We start from the raw sequence: 25,151 nt of genomic DNA, 5'->3' as shown, positions 1-25,151 counted from the left end.
CATTTAAATAGTCGCTTGTGGGTGATATGTGAGTGTTGCACAGCTGCAAGATACTGCCAGGCTTCTGAAAGTATTGCACTGTAAATTTGTTGCCCATGTTAGTGTCCCTTTTTAGCTTTGGTACCAGTCTGTGTAGTGTTACAGTGACACTTTTTTTGTCAGTTGGGTTAACAGATGATTGTAAGTGGGATAGGGCCAAGCAACATGGTCGACGGGATATGAACCTCCAAGCTCCCAACCAGCCTGTGCCGTAATCCTGCACAATCCTTGCACAAACAGCTTGAAAAGGCCGCTATATTCACCCCTGAAGCACCGCACATACCTGGGGGTACGACGGATGCTGATTCCAAGCTCCACAAGCCACACAGCAGAAGCTTCGAGGGACAGCGAGGAGGCGGGCCCACGCTGTGAAGGAACAAGGCCGGCCACTGCCGCCTCACTGGTGCGAGGCGCCACCTTGCTCATGGCGGCCCTGCAGCGTGGATCGCGAGAGCCGTGACCAAGGCTACTTGAGGACGGGAACTCGAAGCTGCCTTCCCTGGGGGGTGACGCATCAAAAGTGGCACTGAGCTTCTGGTGGGCCGCTGCCTGGAGCCCCTGTCAGCGCTGGTGCAGCCATCTAGAGACAACCCGGCCGTGGTGCTGAGCCGCGCCAGGAAAGCAGTTGGACCTACCTGCAACACTGCACCAAGGAAGCAGCCTGATTGACCCGCTGCCTGCCCAGGTAACGTGACATGAAGAGAGGAGCACTGCCAGGCTTCTTGGAGGGATAGCTGAGCAGCAGGCATGAACTTCAATCACCCGCGGGTGCCGCGCTCTCGATAGAGGTCACAGCGCAGAATGCTGGGTCCTCCATTGGAGTCTCCCTGACAGTACGTGGGGGCCCTGGGCTTGGGCTGAGGGGCCCCTCGAGAGCACTCATGGCACTGGGAGCTGGGTGCCCTGCAACTTCTTTTCATCTTGGGGCTCCCTATGCCCTCCATTGCACCCCTGCCTTCAGTCGCGAGCTACGGTAGGTGGAGTACAACCTCGATTGGGATTTCACATTTGGGTCTGGATGTTGGGCCAGGCGGCAGGCACCATTGCGCCTTGACACTGAGGGGAGGCCGCCCGTAGAGCGCCCTCTCCTGGAGTGCATAGACTGATGCTGATGGCTGCCTGAGAGGAACCCTTTGGTGGAGACCAGAGGGTGGCTTAAGGTCCGGATGGGGGCTTTAAGGGCCCGCTGCAGGGGTGTCCTGAGAAGATAACCGTGGAGGACCTGGGGAGGAGCCACTGACCTGCAAAGATGTGCGGAGCAATGGAAAAATACCCCCTGCTGCTGAGGCGCCCAGTGGAATACACTGGCACTGGTGAGGTAGGTAGGACAGGCCCTGTGGCTGCTAGGGCTGGGTGGCAGGAGCAGAGGCACCCAGTGAACTGGTTAATGCTTTGGAGGGGACTGCTTTTTGGGACCAGCAGATCCGTGCAAGGGCAGGACCATCCGGTGTGCTCAACTGACGGCTTTTGGCACGCCCTGGAATTGGGAACTGGGATCAGGAAGCATGAGGAGTACTCTCAGTGGCTACCCACACTAGAACCAGCTGCTGAACTTTGAAAGGACACTCCTGGAAGGGGGAGAACCAACCATGAGCAAGGACAGGTTTGCACGCTCCCACCCTGCGAGCACTATCTCACAGTATACAATGCTGCATCAACAGTCTCAGAGACTCATGCGACAGGGTGGAACAAGCATGATGGAAGGTTCTCTGGAAAGGGATCAGGAGTCGACCAGGGCCAAGATGTTGGCAGCCATACATAGTTCTCAGACCATTTGTGAGCACAAAATTGGTACTGTTTCCATTGACATATATCTCCTTTGAGCCGACCTGAGAAAAGTAGCAGATTTTGGCCCTCATTACAACCCAGGCGGTCGGTGTTAAAGCTGCGGTAATACCGCCAACAGGCCAGCGGTAAAAAAAAATGGAATCACAACCACAGCAGAAACTGCCAACACAGACAGCCACTTTAACACTCGGACCTCCACTGCGGTAGCAACAAACACCGCAGCGGTAACTGCCAACAGACAGACGGAAGACAATGTACCGCCCACCCCATTACAACCCGCCCATCCGCCAGCTTTTCCGGGGTGGTACCAACGCCATCAAAAGCATGGTGGAAACAGTACACAGAAGGAAAACTACTCACCTCTCGTCATTCAACGAAGAACCAGGACGCCATGGAGCCCGAGCTACAGGTGTTACCCATGTTGGTGTAACTTCTCATCTGCCAAGAGTGGTGGCGGCGGCGACAAGCACGGTGAGTACTGCACCTAGCACTCAGGAGTGGGGAAAGAGAGTGACACACACGCAACACCCCCCCCTCCCACCTCCAACACCATACACACAAACACATGCATCAACATTACATATACATCCTGTAACCCTCAGGAATAACGCAAGGACAAAAGGAATTGAGTAAACTGAGTGTCATGTTGGAAATAGTCAGACATATGTTACAAATGCAAAAACAGTGTTTACAATATACTGTATACAAAATGTACATAAGGCGGTACATTGTCCATTCAAAATGTCCGTGGCCCACTGAGCCAAAACTCATAGGCCAAGCCCACACCTGACTCCAGCCTCAATACGGAGAGAACACTGCAGGGGCATCAGGTCAAAAACACACAGGCACCTCAGGGGGACAGGGAAGGGGGGGGGCACCTCATCCAGAAGATGGGGCAATGTCACTGCTCCTGGAGGTGGGCTACATGCCCACAGCGATGTCGTGGGGAGTGCAAGGCCACAGTCTCTCAAGTCTCAAGTGGGTGGTTTGCCCACTGCCTGGTCCTGGGGAGTGCAAAGCCACAGTCTCTCAAGTGGGTGGTTTGCCCACTGCCTGGTCCTGGGGAGTGTAAAGCCACAGTCTCTCAAGTGGGTACTTTTCTCCACTTGTTCTGGAGGGGGCTTTGTGCCCAGTGTGCTTCAGCCTGGCAAGGATAGGGTGAGTGGATGCATTTCTCCACTGGTTCTGGAGGGGGCTGTGTGCCCTGTCAGCTTCATCCTGCCAAGGATAGGGTGAGTGGATGCATTTCTCCACTGGTTCTGGAGGGGGCTTTGTGCTTAGTCAGCTTCATCCAGCCAAGGATAGGGTGAGTGGATGCATTTCTACATTGGTTCTGGAGGGGGCTTTGTGCCCAGTGGTGCAACACTTGGGGTTTGTCAGTTCACAGCCCCTCACCTGGGTGTCTGAGCCACGAAATTTGCAGTGACCAGGATGCCTGATAGTCCTTGGAGGCAGGGCTAGAGTCCATCCGGGGGCAGCTACGGCTGCACAGTGGTGGTAGTGCCGGTGCTGGAGGGAGGCTCCAGCCCCTCTCCTGCAGCCTCGGGCGGCTGCCCATGGGACTCATGCTGCTGACAGTGGTGCTACTGTCAGCGGTGCAGGTGGCGGGGCTTGCGGCGGTGCAGGTGGCGGTGTGGGTGACGGTGCTGCCCGCGGTGCAGGTGCTGCCAGTGGTGGGGGGAGGCTCCAGCCCCTCTCCTGCAGCCTCGGACGGCTGCCCACTGGGGCTGATGCTGCTGACAGTAGTGGTGCTTGCGGCGGTGCTAGCGACTGGGCTGCTGGCAGTGCTGGCCGCAGTGCAGGTAGCGGTGCTGGCATTTGTGCTGGTAGTCGCTAGGCCTACACCTGCAGCCTCACGGCTGAAGTGCCTTGCTTGGTGATTTGTGCCCCTTCCTCACCTTGGCAGATGGTAATATCACCTTGGGTCTGGCAGCTGCAGTCTTTGAGGTGGCCTTGCTGGGTGGTTGTGGCTCCTTCCCCTTGCTGGATGCCATCCCCTTCTTCACCTTGCCAGGTGGCGGAATGGTTTTTGCCTTGGCAGGGGTGGTGTCACACTGGCTGGGCTGACGGGTGCCCCCTTTGAGGCTCTGACAGCTGCAGGAACCACAGCGGACGTGGACTTGGTGGCAAAGGTGCTGGGCTGGGTTTTGGTCACCCTGGCCTGAGGGGAAGGACGGGGGGATGGGTAGGGAAGAGGTGAACGCTTGCCAGGAAAAGCTTCAGGGACACTTGGGCAGAAAGAGGGAGATTGTCTAGGAGTAGAGGAGGAGGGAGTGGTGGTAGGAGGTGTCTGTCAGCTGAGTTTGCGTGCAGGTTCATGGGCTGGATACTGTTGTGAGGTGGATGGCTGTTGGGTGGGTGGGTGCTTGCGTTTGTGTACTTTGGGAGGAGGGGTCAAAGACACAGTGGGAGAGGACACAGGGGATGTGTGCATGGATGTGGGAGTGGTGACTGCCAGTGAGGGGTATGTAGTGATGGGTGTGCTGGTGATGGAGGTAGTGGATGAGGATGTGGTGCATGCAGGTGTGAGTGGAGATGCTACTGGGAGGAAGGTGGACGAGGAGGAGGAGGGGGACACAGTGGAGGCAGTAGATGTTGGTGTGTCTGCATGGGGATGGTGCTTGTGTGAGTGCCTGTGAGATGAATTGTGGTGCTTGTTTGCCTGAGCCACTTCGGTGTGTTGATTTGTGTGAATGCTGGTCTGAAGGTGTGCTTGGGATAGGCTGGGGTTGAGGGGATTGGGACTGGGTAGAGGAAGTTGGTGGGGGGAGGCTGAGGACAGAGACAATGGCTGCCATCAGTGCTGAGGTCAGAGCCCGAAATGCTCTCTGTTAGGCAGCCACGCCAGAGTGAATGCCCTCCAGGTATGCATTTGTTTGTTGCAAATGCCTCTTGACACCCTGGATGGCATTCAGAATGGTTGACTGCCCAACAGTGAGGGATCTCAGGCGGTCAATAGCCTCCTCACTGAGGGTAGCAGGGCTGACTGGGGCACGGCCTGAGGTGCCTGGGGCGAAGGAGATGCCCACCCTCCTGGGTGAGCGGGCACAGGAAACACGCTGAGGGGCTGCTGGGATGACAGTGCTGGTAGGTGGGTGGCGGCTGTACCTGTTGTTTGGGTGGGCACAGAGGTGTCCACCACCGCCAGGGAGCTTCCATCGGAGGAGGAGTCGCTGTCTGTGGTGTCCCCTCCTTTCCCCGTCGTGGTGCTCCCCTCGCCCTCCGTCCCACTGGTGCCCTCACAGTCGGTGGATTCGGCCTCCAGGCCTATGTGGGATGCAGCTCCCTCCGTTGCCGGTGCCTCTGCTCCTCCGCCAGATGATGCTAATGCACTCAAGGACAGTGTGACAAAACGTGACAAAACAAAAAGGGGGGGGAGAGACACAGGATACAATTGGTCAATGCCAGCAACAACACTACCGTTGGCGAACACAGCTCACAGGGAACAGCCCTATGCACTATTCCATGCACTACCAGTTACAATGCTAGTCATCCGCCCTTGGGGTACAATGCCTAACACCATCAGCTGCACACCTGTAACAAACAGGGCCCTGACCAGTACTAGATGCCCACTATCACTATTGGGGTTGGAGTGCTTCAGAGCCTGCCCAACAAGTGACCTACTCTGCCATGTTCGCCCTGGCCTAGTGGCACCCACAGTCCACATCCACTCCCAGGTAAAACCTTAACACGCACAATGAATCTGAATTTGTACTCACCCCCTTGTGGCTGCTGTGATGCCCTCAAGCGCCCATCCAACTCCAGATAGGCCACTGCCAGGATGCGGAATATCAGGGGGTCAGGGTACGACGGGCACCCCTTCCTCGGCTGGGCCTCCACCATCTTCCTTGCCCAGCGGCGCAGATCCTCCCACCGTTTGCGGCAGTATGTGCTCCGGCTGTCAAAGACCACCAAGGTTCGCACCTCCTTGGCGATGGTATGCAAAATCCCCCTTCTCTGATGGGCGCTGACCTGCAGGAAAAAGACAGCAGAATAGGGAATTAGTTAACCGTCTGGACCGTCACACTCATGGCCCACCATATCCCTCCCATCCCCTGATGCACATACATTGACCACCATACATGCAGCACTCTGGCCAGGATGCCTCAGCCCACCCATATGTGGCTTACACACACAACACTCCATACATTCATGGCCCATGCATCATGCCCACAGTGTACTCACCTGTTTGTCTGGAGGACCGTAGAGTAACGTGTCCTGGGGTAGGACCCCATCCACCAGTCCCTCCAACTCCTGGAGATGGGTTTTGTGGCTGGCTTAAGGACTTTATGCATTATGATTAAAGCTGGCCTCAAGAATTGAATGTATTGATATTTCTAATGTGATTGTATTTAAATTATTTGTTATAAGGTCTTATCAAACAACAAAGAGAAAAAAAAATGTGTTGAGACCATATATTCGTTGAATTGATTTTGGTGAAATGTGAAAATCTTTGTCTAGAATGTTTTGATTCTTTGTATGTAGAAATATATAAGAGAGTAATGTTTCTGTACAAGTATTGCTGGGAAGATAAGATGCAACTGTATTGGAGTGCATAGAGGTGTGCAACAGGTGTCAGATCAGAATTGGACTGATACTTGGTTTTGAAATTATGGGCCGAATCTTGCTCCATGGCCACGTTCCAGTTTTTGTGAGCAAGGATGCATGGCTGGCTGGGAAGCTGCTTGAGTTTGTTGGTGTTGCTGGGATGCTGTTCAAGTCCTGGCACATGCAGTGGATGGGCATATGTAGTCATTGTGATGCAGTATGTTTGTCTGAGGATGGGAGGAGGTTGTTTGGTTTAAGTGGTTTGTCTTATTTTCATTAATGCAGTGTTTGGGATTGCATTGTGCAGTGGAGGGAGGGGAGGCATCTACAGGACCTCTGCCCTGATGATGGGGGCTGTCATTAGACTTCTGACTTGGAATGTTAGATGCCTTGGATCATACACAAAGAGATACGAGGTGCTTGCCTTCTTTAAGAGGCATAAGATCAATGTTGCGTGTTTACAAGACACTCATCTCGATGATGCAGGGGCCACACGCCTGGCCAGGACTTTGAGGGGTCAGGTTGTTCATTTTTCCTATTCTACGTTTGCCAGAGGGGCCCCTGGGACCCCGTTCTCTTTAGCATATGTGGAGGGCTGTGTCTTTTACTGCATGGGACTGTAGATAGGAGGCCGCTGACTGTGTTCAACATATGTGCCGCTAATCTTGATGACACTTCCTTCTTTATGACAGTGCAGGACCTGGTGGTGCCTGGTAGCTGGCAGACTTCAATTGCGTGTTTGATGGGGGCCTTGACAGAACTACAGCCAGGAAGGGTACTTCACTCCACATGACAGGTATGCTCACTGTGCATAAACATGGGCCTGGTGGATGTCTGGCGTGCCTGATATCCCATGCGCAGGCTGTACATGTGCCACCCACTGACACACTGTACGTAAAGCAGGATGGAAAGAATCCCGGTAGGTGGGATCCCACAGGGCATTGAGGTGACACACCTGGCACGTTTCCTGTCTGATCACTCCCTAGTCTGCTGCTCGACCTACACTGGGGCACAACAATACACAAGGCTATGAATGGGAGGTGCTGCGGAGAAACTGCATGGGTTTGTCTTGTGGGGTACTGCAACAACTTCACGCAGAGCTGAGGATGGGGTTGCCGACTTGGATGAGTTGTTGGCGAAGTACCAGGTTGACTCTGATATACACAGGTGAGAGTTGGAGACTAGCAGGTAGATAGTGGACCTTTGGGACTGCCTAGACAAATACACCTTAAAGCAGTATAGACATCAGCTACACAGAGAGGGAGACAAGTAGGGTAGGCTGCTGGCTTGGATTCTGCACAGAAAGCATGCTTCAACCCCTACAATGCTTTTAGTGACCACTCAATGGTGCTAATATTATAATCAAGGTGGGAATTATGGCCGCATTTCAGGACCATCTGAAATGGGTATACACCGCTGACCCAGGTATTGCACCAGATCAATATATGACCTTTCTGGTGGGATTAGTACTGCCAGTACTCGGGAGGCGCCTGTCAGGGAACTTGATGCGCTCATTGAACTAGAAAAAAGTGCACTCTGCACTGCACATGCTGTTGCGTGCCAAGGCCATGGTCAAGTTCTTTTAATAGTTCTCAGTTGTTTTCACCCAGGGTTGGCTTGAGATTTTCCTCAAAGCAAGGGAAACGGGGGTACTGCCACCTACTGTGAGGGAGACATTGGCATATTATTGAAACTGGGCGGAGACATGACCAACCCCTTGGCGTACAGGTCACTCACTATGAATAATTCAGAATTCAAGGTCCTGTGCAAGTAGCTGGCTAATATCCACAAGGACCAGTGTGGGTTTATTCTGAGTCGCAACACAGGAATGAACCTACAGCAATTGTCCCATGTAATGCACTAGATCAAGCATTGTGGGGACGAAATGACCCTAGTTTCAATTGACATAGAAAAGGCCTTAGATACCATGAACATGGGATACCTGCTTGAAGTACTGCAGGTCACGGAGTTTGGTCCACAGTTTTGCGGCTGAGTCCAGCTGCTTCACACAGAACCCAGTAGCAGGATGTGAGTGGGCCGGTGTCGGTCTGAGAAGTGGGTCCTGGGACGAGGAGTGGTTGCCCCTCCCTAGCCCCACTTCTCTTTGCAGTTGTCATGGAGCCCATGGAAGTTTAAACTAGGCAGGAATTGTGGGACTGGGCTATTAGATTGGGTGATGTCCAGCACATCGCATCGTTATACATGGATGAAATGCTGTTTTATCTCCGCTTCCCCCGGGACACCCTGCTGGGGCTCCGGATCAATTAAAGAAAGTCCCTGCTTTTTCCCCCTTATTGGAACTCCAGGGGAGATGTTTCCTAACATTGGTCTGCACTGGGAATTTCCCCATTCTAAGCACCTGGGAATCATGGTGGCGCACACTCGGGCACAGCAGCTGCGCCTAAACATAAATTGTGTAATGGTGCACTGAGAGCAATGGTAACCTTTTGGAACACACTCCCACTTTCACTGATGGACAGATTGGCCATCTCCAAGATGGTGCTCCTGCTGTGCTGTTCGTATGTCTCCCAGAAAGTTCTCTATCCTCTGCTGGCTTGAGTGTTCAGGCAGTTGGACTCAATCCTTGTTCTTGGCCGGTAGATGCAGCAGAGTGTCCTTGCCCACGATGATTAGACAATATGGGGAGAAGGGGTAGAGGTGCCACGACTGGATTTGTACTTCTATGCCATGCACAAGCAGCACGTTTGTTGGAGCCTGGGGACAGTTGGGAGAAGTGCAGAGTGGCAGGGATGGTCGAGGCAGGTCTCCTGCTGTTGATGATAATAGAGGGAGCAGGGGTGCCTGACAATGTGCAGTTTGTGGTAAGACACACTGCATAAATATGACAATGACTCGTTAATATGGTGTTGAGATGTTCCACTGGGAGTTGCCAGTGTGGATACTGGTGCCGGTCTGAAAATTGGCTACAAATATGTCCTTCCAGGCATGGAGGGATGGGGGCTGAGAACTACTGGGAGATTTGTGTCCTATTGAGACCTTCATCACCTTTGAGGACTCGTGTGCAGAGTATGAGCCGGTGCTGGGACATTTCTTGAACCACGCCACCTTGGCGGAGATAGTCAAACAGACATGGCCCACTTATCCTTTGGCGTTTGGGGCTTCCAGTGCCCTGGGGACTTTGTTTTGCGGATCAGATAAGCACTTGATTTCCCTGCTCTACAAGGCCCTGAGTGTAGATGTGGCAGGATCCCAGTTGAGGGCCTGGGATATGAACCTGGAAGCACCCCTGGGGAATGAGGATTGGACATTTGTCTGCGGGCTCACACAGACAGTTTCAAGCAGTGGCTGCTTTAAACTAGAACATTACAATTTTTTGCACTGCAGAGACCTGACCACCCAGGGTTCTCAATCACATTTTATGCACTCTTCCTGATAATTGCCCCCGATGTGGATGACTGGGAGCAGGTTTCCACCATTTTGCCTGGGACTGCCGAGCGGTAAAGGTCTTCTGGAGCCAGGTGGTAAACGAGCTTGCATGAGTCGCCTCCCTCTGGGTGGTGGCGACCCCGCAGTGCTGCTTGTTAGCGACCATCATAAAGCCCAAAGGCCGGAAGATGGCATACAAATTTTGCAATTAACATTAGTACTTGCCCGGTAAAGGGGGGCCATCTCGTGGATGGGACAGCGTGCCCCAGAGATAGCACACTGACACAGGGATGTATGGGAATGGTTGTTGGCTGAGGAAATTCATATGAGGCTGACTAGACAAGACAGCAAGGTGGAGGGAGATCTCCAAGTATGGCAAAGCATAAGCAACAAGCTCCTGGACCCTGAGACAGAAGAGTGAGGATGATCACAGCATTCCCATCTGTGAAGGCTCTGACCAGTAACAAATGGCCGATTCAACTCCCTGACCGGGGTGTGAGTAGATGTTTGTATTGTAGTGTTGAACAACTGCTTCTCATCCTTTTGACATTGATCTTGCTTATTTCTACCTGCTGTAAGAAGTGGAGTAGCCTCCTGCTTTGCTCAGCGAGCGCTGTGATTGTGAGTCATACCACTGCCATGTTAGGTTATGTAAAAATGACATTGGTAGTTGTGGGTGAAATGCTCACTTGGTAGAGTGACTTCTGAAACAACATAGCAACTGCAGGTTGTTGTTTGGAAGGCATAATGTAACTTGAAATTCCATGTAAGGAGAGTAAAAGGTTTAAGAATGCACTTATACACGACACTGAGCCACTTGGCAGCTATGTTTCCAGCTGTTACATGGCATATACAAGTAGAGAAACAGTATCTCTTCTTCCAGTTTGCCAAATAGGCATTATAATTTTCAGAGGATTAAACCTATTGCCTGTTGCGAAATGCTCCGCTCTTTCAAATAGCCCTAATTAATCGGCTGCCTGGGGCATCATTGGAAAGAGGCTTAAGAAGATTAACCCACTCTCTACCTTTCACCCAGTCGTAGGAAGCTAGTTAACAAAACAGAATATTTATTCATACTTGTTTAGTGGGTCTCCACAATTTAGAGTAAATGTGTGACAGGGGTGTGGAATTTATTAAAATATCTACTTGTCCAGGGGACAGGTTGCTTCTCAAATCTACTTGTCCTGTAAAAAGATATACTTGTCCCTTTGGTGCCATGTAGTGTGGCGACAAATTATGGCAGCAATTAATAGCCTCTCTGATTATGCCAGGGCTACTACCATAGTAGGGCTTGAATACTTGGAGTTTCAATCCCTACTGTAGCAATTTCCCTATTTTGCCACCTTTCTGCAGATCTGCATACTGGGGCTGGAGGAAGCAGTAAGCAATAGTTTCCGGGCTGGAATGCCTTTGAGTCTGCAAACCTACTAACCTGCATGTTTTAAAGATTTTTACCAGCTTCTCTCTAATTTTGTTCCCATAATAAGAAAGGTTGAACATTTACTCCTGACAATGGCAGAATTAGAACTTCTTCCAGGGTTGGGAAGAAAGTGGCTGGAGGGAAAATGAACTTGCAAATGCTCAATAGATTTTCACATGAGCAAATATACACATCGTATTTACCCATGCTAAACTACAGTTCACAAATATTTTATAGGGGTACTACATATACCATGGGTGCACTTTTGTGACTTTCTTTAAGAATTTGGGGCCACGTGTAGGTAGGTTCAGATTTGTGACCTGCAAATTGCGAGTCGCAAATCCGAATGTAGGATGGTGTCCTTGACACCATCTGTGATTCGCAAGGGCTTCGCAAATGCCCACCTCATGAATAATCATGAGGTGGGTCGCAATTTGCGACCCCCTCGCGAATGGTGGCCTGCTGGAGACCGCAGACCACCATGTCTGTGGCTGCTTTTCAATAAAGCCGTTTTTTGTGTTTGTTTTTGTAATGCAGCCCGTTTTCCTTAAAGGAAAACGAGATGCATAACAAAAACGAAAAATGAAACGTTTTCGTTTCATTTTTTCAGAGCAGGCAGTGGTCCACTGCCTGCTCTGAAAAAATGTTTACAGTGACATTCACAATGGGGAAGGGGTCCCATGGGGATCCCTTCCCTTTTGCGAAAGTGTTAGCACCCATTTGAAATGGGTGCAAACTGCGATTGGTTTGCGCCCGCGTTCGCGGTCACAAAACAATCCTACATTGCACTGCGAGTTGCAATTAGGAAGGGAACACCCCTTACTAATTGCGAGTCGCAAACCCGTTTTGTGATTCGGTAACCAGGTTACTGAATCGCAAAACTGGGTTTGTGCATCGCAATGTGCTTTTTGCATGTCGCAAACAGCGAAAGTCGCTGTTTGCGACATGCAAAAAGCTACCTACATGTGGGTCTTGGTCCCTAATTAGGTCTGGTGTTAACAAAGACATTTTGTTTTTATTAAACTTCTATTTCTCTCTCTTTCGGCTGGCTTTACTGTGAGTGATCGCATTCTGCTCTTCCACAAGGAGCATATTGCCACACAAAGTAGTTTTGTTCAGTGTCAGGAACTACAGTGGCAATCAGTGACGTAACGAAACTGGAGGGTGCCCCTTTGCAAAGAACATGGAGGAGCCCCCTCTCCAGACTCACTTAGGGCAGGTGCTGTGCTGGAGGGGCCCCCTGGAGGGCGGCTGCGAGGCCTTTGTTATGCCGCTGGTGGCAACGTGTGCTTTAAAAGTTCAAAAACTTTTTGGGGGGGTTTTGCCAATGTTTGTTACAATGTTGAGGGCCTGGTAGCTCCCACAACAATAAAGTGTTACAAAAGCCATGTCAAAACAAGACATGCATTGATGAAACTAAAAGACTTATAAAAATATGTCAGATCAGTTGGCTTTGTCAGTGTTTGTTTATTTTCATGCTTCCCATAATCGTGTTGAAAATGGTTACACTGATTTTCCATTAGAAATATTTTTGGGAAATACTAGCATGCATCAACACATTTTACTAAATGACACTTCATTTGCATATAATCAGAGAGCATTCTGGGAGCATTATACCTAGCCTCTTAGCCTAAACTTTTCAAACATGTGTGTACACGTTTTTTTTTTTGTACTGGAGCCAATGTCAGTAGTGAAGTGTGACCTTAAAACATTTATTTACAGCACTCACCCTAATAATGAAGGCTTTCAAATAATGAACCATAAATACAAGTTCGAACAGCATTATCTTTTGGAAACACATTACCTCAACTGCAGAGAATTCCACTCTCTGTAAACAGGCAGCCAAAGGGTTTGTGTTGCAGGGGGTTGGGCCTACTTGTCCCAAGGACAAAGTAAACATAAAAACTTGTTGCCCTTGACCCCAAACAAGATGTCTCGGGCGATAGGAATTCCACATCCCTGGTGTGAGGGAACTTATCATCTTGCTTTTTAGTATTAATTTTTTTTCATATTTTGTCTTTTCAGTCAAGAGCTTACAAGGCTCCAAAGAATGGACAAACAGTGCCCAAAATTGCGAATGTGAACGCAACATAACAAGTATTGGCAAAGTCAATAGGTCTGGCCTTGAAAAATTAGCATTTTTTATTTCCTCTTTTTGTTTGAAAACACATGGTAAATGACATATAAATATGTGTCTGGCACTGTGGGGGACTGAGGTCATTTGCCTCTAGTTTCCCGGGGGCTGTCCTACAAGGGCACTGCAAAACTAGGCAAAGTACAAATCTTCAGCACTTGAATATCAGTGGTGACGATAGTGAACAGTCAGTCACAAGCTTTTCAGGAAGGTAGTTTGGGGGGGAGATGTACACTGAACACACAACAGTCATCCAGCAGCTCAATAAGAGATAGTCCAAACCAGTGTTTTACTTTAGTAAAAGAAAAGTACTTTAATCTGCACACTTAAAATCTACAGAATAGGTGACTGGTACAAAAATACTTGGACTACTGCGCCTTGGACTTTCCCTCACCTTGCCCCATGTCTCAGGTGTCCTCCCTCCTTGGGTAATTCTAAGAAAGTTCCCACTCCGGGGTTTACCGTTCTCTTGGGCATGTATCAAGGCTTAGGTGCCGATTACCTTTAGTTCAGTACTTAGCACTCAGTTAATCAAAAAGTCCCCTTTAAGCAAAGTCTTACCAGACCGCAGACATCTGAATAGTTTCCTGGAGGCTGCCAGGGACCTACAGCACGCGTCTCTCTTCGCTTCTGCTTCTGGGAAAAGGTGCACCGGCTGGAGGTACGTACTGCAGCCTGGAGGAGGCCTGCAGCAGAACATCAGAGACTCAGATGGTTGCTGAGTTGTGAATGAGTAGATGTCTACAGCAGTCAGTGGATTCATTTATGGGCTCTGATGGGATGCAGCAGATGGGTCATCAAAGATTAACCATCACGTTGGCACGAGGGCTGGTGCGGCATGGTATTTGGTTGCACCAACAGAGATCTCTTTGGGTCCTTTGTTGTGGCAATCCTATCGGCCTTAGTACAGTTCTTGATTTGGCTGGCACAGTCTACCCTGGCATAGTTCTTGTCCACAGTGGTGACAACTGCTATCCACGATTCCCTCATGCAAGGGCAAGGTTGGAGGAATGGCTGCCATGCCCTTCGTGCATGCACAAAAATCTCCACAGTTTCCTTTCTTCTGGTGGACCCGTAACCACCGCAAAACAAACTGCTTTGGTGCACCTTGGGCAGTCACACCACCTGCAGGATTGACAGACTCCTTTCTTCTCTCAGAAGGCAGGCTGGACTCCAAGCGCATCAGTTTAGAGCAGAGATCTCCAGCCTTTTTTTGTAATGAGAGAAATATGTTCAATGAAAATCATCCTGAACTACTAATATTATTAGAGTTGTAATAGTGAGTCAGAAAAGATTACATAGGTGTCCAGCAAATGCAGGTTTACCATTAATGATTGCCTCTGTGCATTAAGCAGCATTACCAGAGGGAATGTGAAAAACGCTTTATTAATTTGGAATGCCTGTACAAGGCTAATGCATGATAGTGGTAGCTGCAGTTCCCCTAGCTCCAAGGTAAAATTTGTAATAAGCCTCTCCAGCATCACTTAAATATCAGCTTTAATTATATTTTAGAAATTCACCTATTTCCCGCCAAACAGCTTATATTTCCAGAAAGAAAAAAAACAATCATTACGTTTTGACTACAGGGTTTTCATTTTTTGGGATACATATACTAATTCAATAAAGCAAAATATTCTATTTTAGTTGAGTAGGCAGCCCACAGGAGAATTACTTACATGTAGCTGGCGACCTACAAGTGGGTCAATGGAGAAGTCTGGTTTAGAGGAATAGCTTCTTGCAGCAAGGCAAGACTTCAGGTAGTGCCCTCTCACCTCTGGGAAACTGGCAGTCAGGCAGGCACGACCTCTCTTTGTACAGCAGCCTTCTGAGCACTCTGGCGTACTCTCTTCCTTGGTCAAAGAGAACTTGCAACCTGAAAAACAGGTGGATCAATGCCTCCCATCTAATAAAGTCCAAGCAAATGGGGGACATGGATTCATTGTCTGCACTTTCAGAACCAACTTGGGATGTTTTTCTTTTTTCAAGAGTCCTTTCTAAGTCTGTTTCCAGACAGCCTTTATGTAGGGTGATACTCTATGGCATCCTCCAGCCTGGAGTATTGCAGCAGATGAACAAAGAAACGTGAGCTATCTGCATTTGTCCACAGCCCCACTGAACAGTGATCCAGGTGGAGGCAAAAGAGTGGCCTCACCTAAGGAGCTCCCTTTTGTCTTAAAACAGAGACTTCAGTCTCACCCTTCACTCTCATCATCTACCACATGGCAGAGCTGCAAGAAGACTATTCAGCATCCCCTTTCAGCAAGAGTGAGAAGTGAATTTCAAAAGGAGCCTTGTTTCTTCCCTTATTTTATTGTTTAGGTTTCATTCTGGCAGCTTCTGGCATGCCAGCACTATGATTCCACTGTCTGGGAAAACAACCTCGCCTCTATCTTGTGCACAGCAAGTGGGCTATGAGCTTCTAAAATGGAACCCACAGGCTTCCATTAGTCCGCCTCACTTATAGACACACTGTGCATATACGGTGCATATACGATACAGGCCACATATTCAAACATGCGCAACATACACTTGGGATGTTAACGCAGAGTGGTCCATTAGGTCTTCGCTCCTGACACAGATAAAAAAAGGTCTGGTCACAACTGTGGATTCACAAAATATGGTACACTGACACCACCACTTTACATGCAGGAGGAGTTATGTTCGTCATTAAAAATGAGGGCTTATTTGGTGCACCCCTACAGGTCACAAAAGAGGTCCAGGACTTTGCTGATGCCCACTTTGCACAGACAGGTAGTGTAAGGTTAGAGTCAAAATCCGATACCAGAAACTCTCAATTAGGCCCTCAGGGTAAGTGTACACAGCGTACACAATGCAGGACACACTCCCATTGCACTGAAGTGTAACAATATTAAGAATTAAAAACACCCCTGCTTAACAATGGTGTCCATAATTGTAAATATAAAATTAACTTTAGCAGGAATAAATAAGGAAAGCCACGCAAATAAAGCAGGAATAAATAAGGAAAGCCACGCAAATAAAGCATATTTTTGCCTACCATCCCTTGCACTGAAGAGGACTGCTTTCTAGGTGAATGTTCACACATGCAAGAGCAAAATGTCCTCATTCACAGTGAAGAGAGACAGTGGCTGAATAGGGCTGACACACAACCCCATGCTATAGGCTGTGGGTGGGCAGAAGCAAAGGTGAATGTCATTTGAATAAGCCAATGAATGAAAAGAGGGTTGACTGAAAGTGTGTTTATTTGTGTGTATGTTTATGTGTGTTTGTGTGTTTTTATTATTTATTTTTTGTATTTTGGAAAATAGGAGCCTGGTGAACAGCTAAAGCTGTCTATAGACAAGACATAAAAAGGCTATTTTAAAAAATGCATTACTCTTCCTCACCTAAAAACATAACATGCAGAAATACTTTCTATTCTGTTAATCAGTCTCTCAAATGGCTCAATGAGTTAATGCTTGCCTATGATGTGCTGTGATTTTCCGTTCTCATGTATCAGTCCTGGTAAGGCTGACTCATCCTTCCACTCTTCTGTGTCTATTCATTGAGGACCTATAAATTATTTTTCTATCCATTTAACCTTTTAAGTGCTAAAAACCCATAGACACTCAGCCCTAAACAGGCAACTAAGGGAAGAAAAGACTCTTGAGAATAAGAATAGAGAGAAACCTAGGGAATGTCAAATGATGCTTTGTTTCTTACCTTCATGCCAGTAGCATATCAGCGAGGCCCGGGAACTCCTTAAACTAGCTTTTGGGTAGTACTAAAAGCTTTAAAATCTTGAGAGCTTTATTTGGAGTCAAGAATTGTTTCTCTTAGTAGTTGGTTAACATTCTGGATAGTCCTCGGTGAGTATAAACCTCAGGAAAACAATCCACCTTAGACAGAGGGCCATTGGATATGGGGGCTATATATTCGATCTCCGTTGTATTCAATGATTGGTGGTGCTAGTGGCTGAGTACAATGGAGTTGACCTTCAAAAGGTGATAGTACCTCCTTGCAAGTCTGTGTATCATTGAGCAAAATGTCTGCAGCCGCAATCTCCACCTCTGCCACTGCTACCCCAATGAAAACCCACAATACACTACAGTTAGGGGTGGCTTGTTACTCCTTTCTGCCTTATTTGCGTCCCGGATGACAGTTTTCTCTCTTTATATCTCACCTTCATTTGACGGGAGAAGTAGGCTGCACACAGTGACTGGAACATGTCCTCCCAGAACTGGGAACTTCCATTCAGTGTGACATTCTCTCCGGGACTACTTTCAAGAGGCTGCTGCATGCCCGCCATGCTCCACATTTATTGCCCAATATGAGAGGTCCTGACATGTTCTCATGGTCATAGAACTCAGGGGAGCGGTACACAGTAGCCATTATCCTCGACCAGGCACCTGAAGGGGTAATCTCCACCACCTAGCATGATGCAATTTTCACCATGATCATGCTGTTGCAATAGGACTGCTGGGGCTCTCTTGTGCTTTGGTACCAAATTACAGGATTAACTGAAGATAAAGATTATGCTTTGAGTCACAAATAAGAGGAAGCACCCACACCAGCAGCTTGTTAGCCAATCTCAAATTTTTGTTAAGTTAAGGAGAAGTGGTAAATGCTTATTCGCTGACCAAGAAACTCTTTCGAGGCCACCTAGGTGTTCCATCCATTAGCACTTCGCCTTCATGGTCAGTAGGTGAATGCCCAACTATACTTCCCAGCAGCCAGTGGTTACAGTTTCAAAATGACTGGGTTAGAATAAGTAGAGTATATGTGCCTTTGGAGATACCAGCCAAGCCCAGTGCATGAACAGACTGAAACTCTGGCTATCCCACTGTAGTGACAAGCATTGATGCATGTGAGACCACAGTAAGTAGAGACCTCTTTAGGTAAGAGCTAAACACCTGGAACTGGGGGAGGCTCCAGTTCACTCATGTGTCCTTGTTGAGGCAACCTGCCGTGCTGTGTTTTGAAAGAGACCACAAATTGTTCCATTGTGCAGCGAGCACATGGAAAATGTGCTGTGTTGTTTTGAATATGTCTTCCTCATAGTGTGGAAATGCAAAAGGCTGCAAAATGCATCCTGGATACAGATCACTGGCTGGTATGATTGTCAAGATGCAATATGTATGGTCGATGGCATAATAGCAGCTTGGTCTACCTTCTGGTTCTGGAAAGAGTGTGCCCTGAAAATAATGTAGAAGAGCAAGACTGAGGAGCCAACCACCAAAAGGGAAGAGTACGCATCCAAAATGGCAAAAAGAAAGATGACCAGCATTTAACTCCCTATAGACAGGAAAGATGTGTCAGTAATGAACCCCACCCAGTTGGAAGGGAAAATGTTTACATAGCTAAAAAAAAAAACAGATGCTACTTCATCCTCAATGCTTGTTCCAAAGCACGTGAAAATTCAAGATTGTGAATATGGATGATAAGCGTGGAGGCCTCAGAAGAGCTAACATGAAAAGTGCTCTTGTGAGGGTGAAGACTACGGAGATGAGTGAAATAAGGAAAATGTAAACATAAAGTATGCAGTAGAACTTCTTAAAGCATGTAGGGCAGAAAGAGAGCACTTATAGAAGCAATCTATAATGAATGAATGAATGAATGACTGACTGACTAAAGAAGTTTTCAGCATCTCGGGAATTTGGAAACAACCGAATACACTTTTCTTTTGTTCATGTGAACAGCTTACAGAATGAAGAATTGTATACAAGGTACAGAGTTGATTGAAAGGAAATGCTCTTTACTTCTTAATTTCAGAATATCAATTGAGACGTGTCATTTAGTGTCTTAAATGACAGAGTACAAACCGGTTAGTATACCACCACAGGGAATCAAGCAACCACTGTGCCTCATAAAAAGCAGACCTGTTGAGCTGGTTTCACATTCCAGTCCAAACACTGCAAAGAGATTTTCCCTGAAGGTATCCTGGGCATATTTCTGGTAATATGACTCATTTGCCACTGGTCAGCTGGCTTTAGCAGGAAAAGGCCTCTTCTAGCTTGTTGTGTCCTCGTAGATTTAACAGGAGGTCAGAGATGTGACCCTTGAAATCCAATTATTTGTCCAATTATTAGTCCTGTGTGCAAGAGGGAGCAGGTGCAGTCTTCCAGGGCTCCTCTGAGGCCAGACAGCAGGTCTGTCCCCTTCCGTTCTTCCTCAGGTCCAGGTTGTGCTGAAGTGGGTGCTGGAGGTGCCAAATTTAAAGCTGACATGAGCTGGTGGGTGGGAATGACTCTTGGACATGTTTTAACAAATGGGGTAAACGTTAAGAGTTCCTAGGGTTAAAGATATCCACATTGGGAATGTTCAAGTTTGTGAATGTTTTCAGCCATGCTACTTCTGTGGTCCTAAGGGGGGGGTGGGTGGGGATGTCTGTCTGTCTGTCTGTCTCCCTGAAGTGTATTATAGTGATCCTATTGTCCTTCCACCTCTGAAACTAAAATCCAGTTTGAGTTTCTAACTGCACCTATAATAAAAGAAATCTGGTAGAACAAGGCAGGGTTTTCCAGTAACCAGACAGTGGATACACAAAAATTGTTTTGGAATCATGTTTTCACCGTCTGAAGTGTGCCCCAAGGGTTGCATGTAAATTCCCAGAAGACCTGTCAATTAACACTATAATGTCAAAATGAGGCACACTGTGACTGGAGTGGGGAGGGCAAAGGAAGGGCCCTACCCCTGTGCCATTTGCCTGCAACAGGAAACATCTCTTTGAAGTGTGCCATAAGTATTATCTGTAAAACTACAGCAGATCAGACAGGCAAGATTTGGCTTTCAAGCAGGATTTGGCAATGTATTGTCAGAAATGATGCTCACAGCTCCATCCTGCATATTCGGTCCTCTCAAAGGAGTTATCTCTACCCATTCAGGTCTGCCTATTGTTCTCTCCTGGGAGGTATTTCATACCGATTATAATACTAATTACTGGCTGGCAGATGTGGTAGAGCAAATGCAAAGGGACTTCCGGAGGCTTTAGAAATGGAAACGATACTTAAAACCCAACTTCACCAGCAAATTAGATTGTTAATAAATATTGCGTTGTTAATAACTATTAAACAGTTGTTTAATTCTCTGTTTCTGAACCAAAATTAACATTATTAAATGGAATAATGCAACCAAGTATTTTCATTTGGACCAACCAGCAGCCTTGTAATGAAAATAAAAAAATAAATTAAATTATGGAGTGTTTTCGCTGTAAGAACATGCCTAACCTTAAATGCTTATGTGTCCTACTTTTAAATGCCCTGTATCCTGCTTGTGGGCAATAAGGCCCCCTTAGTGGTGGCTTAGAAATATTTCAAAAGGAAAATTTTGACCTGTCAAGAGGTGATCTTTTGGCAGGTCACATTTGCAGTTTAAACCTGAAACAACCAGGCTACAAATCGTAGGCCTGCAGCAGTGTTTGCACTGTGAGTTCTGCAGTCTACTAGTGGCATTCAACTTGCAGGCCCTAAGTACACTTTGTACCATATACTAGCAACTTTAAGGTAGGTTAAGTATGCCATTTGGGTGTATACCATTTTAAACATGTTAGAAGTGTGTGCACAGGCACTTTATTATGGGTTAACAGGGGTAAAGTGCACAGAGTTCTACTGCCAGCAAACATGTAGGTCTAGGAAAAGGCGAACAATCTAAGGTGACCCTGTAAAAATGGCTGGTTTCCTATAGTTGCATAGAAGAGCAACTAAATCCGTTGTGTCCTGCTGATAGGAGAAAATATATTACGTTAGCAGTACATTTAAGTTGGTGTATTAGAAACAGCTACCCTTGTAAGGATCTAACTGTGAATTTCCCTGGGGCCAGTAACCTGATTTAACAGACTGATTTGAATTAAGAGTTCTCGGATTTTACAAAAGGCCACTGGCTGCTGAAAACAGTTAAAATCTCTGTGCGAAAACCCTTAACTGTATCTGGCTTGGTTTTCCAGTTCCCCTGAATATTGGTACCATCCTGTTTTGGTGACTGGGATTGGTTAGTTACTGGAATTTTCCGAAAGTGGTGCAAAATGAAGGCCACAAGTTCTGCAGGAAGAGGGACATTTTGTAAATTAATGGAGGCACAAGTTACTGAAACAAACAGGAGATATGTGGTTTATGTACAGCAACAGAGAAAGCCCACTAATGAGGCTGCAGCGACACACCAATGCAAGGCCATGCTAAAATGTGAAGAGCATTGAAGCTCAAGTCATAATAACCTCAAGAATAAAAGTATACGTTTGAATAATTGCTAGGTTATGATTGTCTTTAAATACTTCAATGTAATTTCAGTGTATCTCAGACTTTTAAAGAGGAGTGTAACAAATGTATATCTTGGTATCCAAAGAAGGGCAAATTCAGTATTGTGGAGATTACAAAGTTTACCATTCTGAACATGTAGTCAATTTAATAATAACAACACAAACACTCTAGTGAAAGTGTTACAAAGAATCCCACCTTGAACATACAGGGATCCAGTTAAGATTGCACTTGGAGTTGGTAGATAAGTAAGTAGGTTACTGCCACACACAATAAGTCCATTTATTTGACGTGTTCCAATGGTCACGCTAAAAGGATCAATTATATACTATACCATTTTGTCTCTTGGAAATTTTAAGAAATTGTGAATACGTCCATATTTATTTGAGGTAATTGAGAGCTGCCAGTACATTCAGTGCTTTTTGGTCACCTATAAGAGGAAAATGGCGATTGTAGTAGCATGTAGATTCCTGCACTGTGTTGGTGGAATGAATATGTAGCAAGATTTGAAAAAACAGTAGATTGTCCCCATATTGCTAACCTGAAAATATTCTGATATGGCCCAGGGAAATATGGATTTAGAGGGTTTTATGAAATTATAAAGTAAGATATAAAAACATGTTTTGCCAATAATGTGCCATTTGTGGCAATCTAAACAAAAATATAATACTAGTTTGGTAAATACATTTTATCATTTTATCACACTATACTACTGACAATCTGCTGTTCATTTTCAATTTTAATGATTCTTGTACTAGGGTAGATGCAAAATCTCAAAAGCAGAATACAAGACTGCTATTAATATCAAGAAAATACAGTTTTAACATAATGAATTAGATTGAAAATTAGTGAAGAAGTGTGCAAACACTATTACAGTAGGCCATAGTTCATCTATTGAAATTATATTTTTTAAACAACAGTTGCGATCCTGGCTATTCAATGTCAGTAGAATGCTCTAATGGTGTAATTACCACCTTAGTAAATTGAATGGATGTGTAAAATGCCGTTCTTGGGAGGCTGGGGTTAACTGGGGTCAGGATGGTCGGGGACAGGTTTGCTGAGAGCTCCAGCTCATCCAGCTGTCTATTTGCATTATTCTGGCACATACATTTGAGGTTCCCTGACCCAGCGCAGTCTGATGAACCCTGCAAACACTTAGGCACTTATATGCTGCTGGACACATATCTTGAAGTCCAATAGCTGAGGTGGGGACATCTCGGAGGGCGTCCCTAGGGCATTTCATGGATATGAGGACCATGCACAACCCCGCAGAGAACTCTGCTGCAGCTGTCTGGGCCTCCTGCTATGGACTGGTGTCTGCAGGAAGACCTCTTCTTTTCTTGCCCACCCCACAATTGGTACCATTGATTGGCCCATGATGGAAGATGTTTGGGCACACCACAGGAGCCAAAGAGGAGATTCTTGAGCGCAGCAGGGCCCTTTGCTACTGTTCAATGAGATTGTGGTCTGTGCCATGTGGATGGCACCACTTGTTGACTGCACGACCTCCGGTGGATCCTTGAGGCACACATTTGACGATTACTCCCTGCCTGAGAACCCTCCAGGCCAGCGCAGACCACACTGTACTCGACTATCCCTGCTCCCACAAGGAAGCAGTTTAGGAGCACTGAGCATTTACACACAGGTAATCGCCCGCCACCCTACTTGGATCCTCTACGTAAAGACAATACTTTAACAAAATAATGCTAGGAGTCATGCTTCCTTCAGTGAGCTACTGTACCATCTTTGAGTCCATGACTCACACCATAGCGGTCCTCCTGACTGTAGCGATCTGATGCTCACGGTTTATAATGCCACACCACACTGCTCTCAGATCGACCCGGTACCCCATCTACCATTCGTGAGAACTCCTGTGTAGCTTCTTCATGCCTCCGAGGGTGAAGTGAGAATGTGCCTTGGATTGTCAGTGGTCCTGCTCTTTTGCCACACATCCCAAAACACTCTCTTCAGGAGACCCAAGGAGCCCTACAAAGTACCTTTACAAAGCAAGGTCCCCCTTTCAGTTATTAAGAGGATGTGATGGATTTGTGCACTATAAACAAATACCCTAATGTTATTTCTTTGCAGGCAAGGGTACTTTACTGTAGGACTTTGGGGATGGTGTCCCCTTAATACTGGCAATATCTACTCCTCCTTGTTGCTTGCCACTGGCCTAAACACAGTTTGTCCCACCAGCTGCTCTTTTTTTTAAGCTTTTGTGTGGAAAACCAACACCACTATGGAAAACTTGATGGAAGAACCCTTGAGGTCGAAAGGTGAGTGGGGTCAATGGTTTCAGAACTGTGGCTTGTTAGATTATCTGGTTAGTGGGGGATCCTGCTCTATCAGCCAGTTTTATGAATCTCTGAGTCATATATGGTAAACGATTTGGGTATATATATCAAGAAGTGGCAAGGTGTGTTAGGGGCATAGGAACAGGCTTTCTCTAACTCACTGGAACTTGGGTGCTCGTTCTTAATATCAGCTAATTTACAGGTATAGCATTATAAGACTATTTTCAATCTGTACCATACTCAAAGGAAAATTGCCAGCTGGGGTAGGAGGGATGGTATTTATTGTTCCTGGTGTCAATATTTAAAGCTGATGCCTCCCACATGTTTGGTTGGTGTCGGGACCTTAAACCTTTTTGGAGCGAGATTGCAAAGTTCTTGTATGTGAGTCTTAAACTTGATTTAGATTTGACCCCACATCTTATACTGTTGGAAATTGGTGACAACAGTGTGCCTGCAGAATCACATAGATTTATATTTATTGCCATGGCTGTGTATAGCATCTTGTTGGCTTGATGAGGATTGTCCCACCTTCCAGCAATGATATTCCCAACTCCTGGCTATTTTCAACCTTAAAAGAGCTAGGCTCTCATTACAACCTACCTTCCTTCTCTTCTATCAGGAGCTCCAACGGCGGCGACGACCACTGTGAGTACTGCACCTACAACACAGGGGAGGTAAAAGAGAGTGACACACACACACGCAACACCCCCACCCTCACCCACAACACCATACACACAAATACATGCAGCAACAGTACACATACGCCCCCACTCCACCTGGAAGAACGCAAGGACAAAAGGAATTGATTTGAACAAATGTAATCATGTGTAATCTCATTATCAAAGTTCAAAATCCAGTAAACGCAATTATGTACACCAACTACACAAGTCCGGATAGTGCATCAATCATTGTCCGTGGACCACTGGGCCCAAAATGCATGGGCGATGCCCACCCTAGATACCTGAATGGAAATGGAGAGAACACTGCAGGGGCATTAGATCGAAATGAAACAGGCACCTCGGGGGGGGAGGCACCTCAGCCAGATGCACGCTTGATGCCAATGCTGCACGAGGGGGCTCTTTGCCCATTGATGTAACCTGGGGAGTGCAAAGCCACAGTCTCTCAAGTCTTTCCAGTGGGTGGTTTGCCCACTGCTTTATCCTGGGGAGTGAAAAACCACAGTCTCAAGTCTTTCCAGTGGGTGGTTTGCCCACTGCTTTATCCTGGGGAGTGCAAAGCCACAGTCTCTCAAGTCTTTCCAGTGGGTGGGTTGCCCACTGCTTTATCCTGGGGAGTGCAAAGTCACAGTCTCTCAAGTCTTTCCAGTGGGTGGT

The 25,151-nt window shown here is 47.1% G+C and overlaps 1 protein-coding gene across 9 annotated transcripts in view; it reads left to right on the top strand.

Annotated features, from left to right (window-relative positions):
* Window positions 1-25,151, top strand: part of PCMTD1 (protein-L-isoaspartate (D-aspartate) O-methyltransferase domain containing 1) — a 270,050-nt gene that overhangs the window by 30,717 nt on the left and 214,182 nt on the right. For 4 of the 9 annotated variants that reach the window (XM_069220153.1, XM_069220150.1, XM_069220145.1 and 1 more), the window contains one exon: window positions 7,068-7,171. The exons of the other annotated variants lie outside the window; for them this stretch is intronic. The gene's annotated coding sequence lies outside the window, so the exon portion shown is untranslated. The remainder of the gene's footprint in view (window positions 1-7,067; window positions 7,172-25,151) is intronic. 9 annotated transcript variants of the gene reach the window in all.

The sequence above is a fragment of the Pleurodeles waltl genome, chromosome 2_2 (genome assembly GCF_031143425.1).
Source record: "Pleurodeles waltl isolate 20211129_DDA chromosome 2_2, aPleWal1.hap1.20221129, whole genome shotgun sequence".
NCBI classification, from domain to species: Eukaryota; Metazoa; Chordata; class Amphibia; order Caudata; family Salamandridae; genus Pleurodeles; species Pleurodeles waltl.
This window is presented reverse-complemented; position numbering and strand designations above follow the sequence as displayed.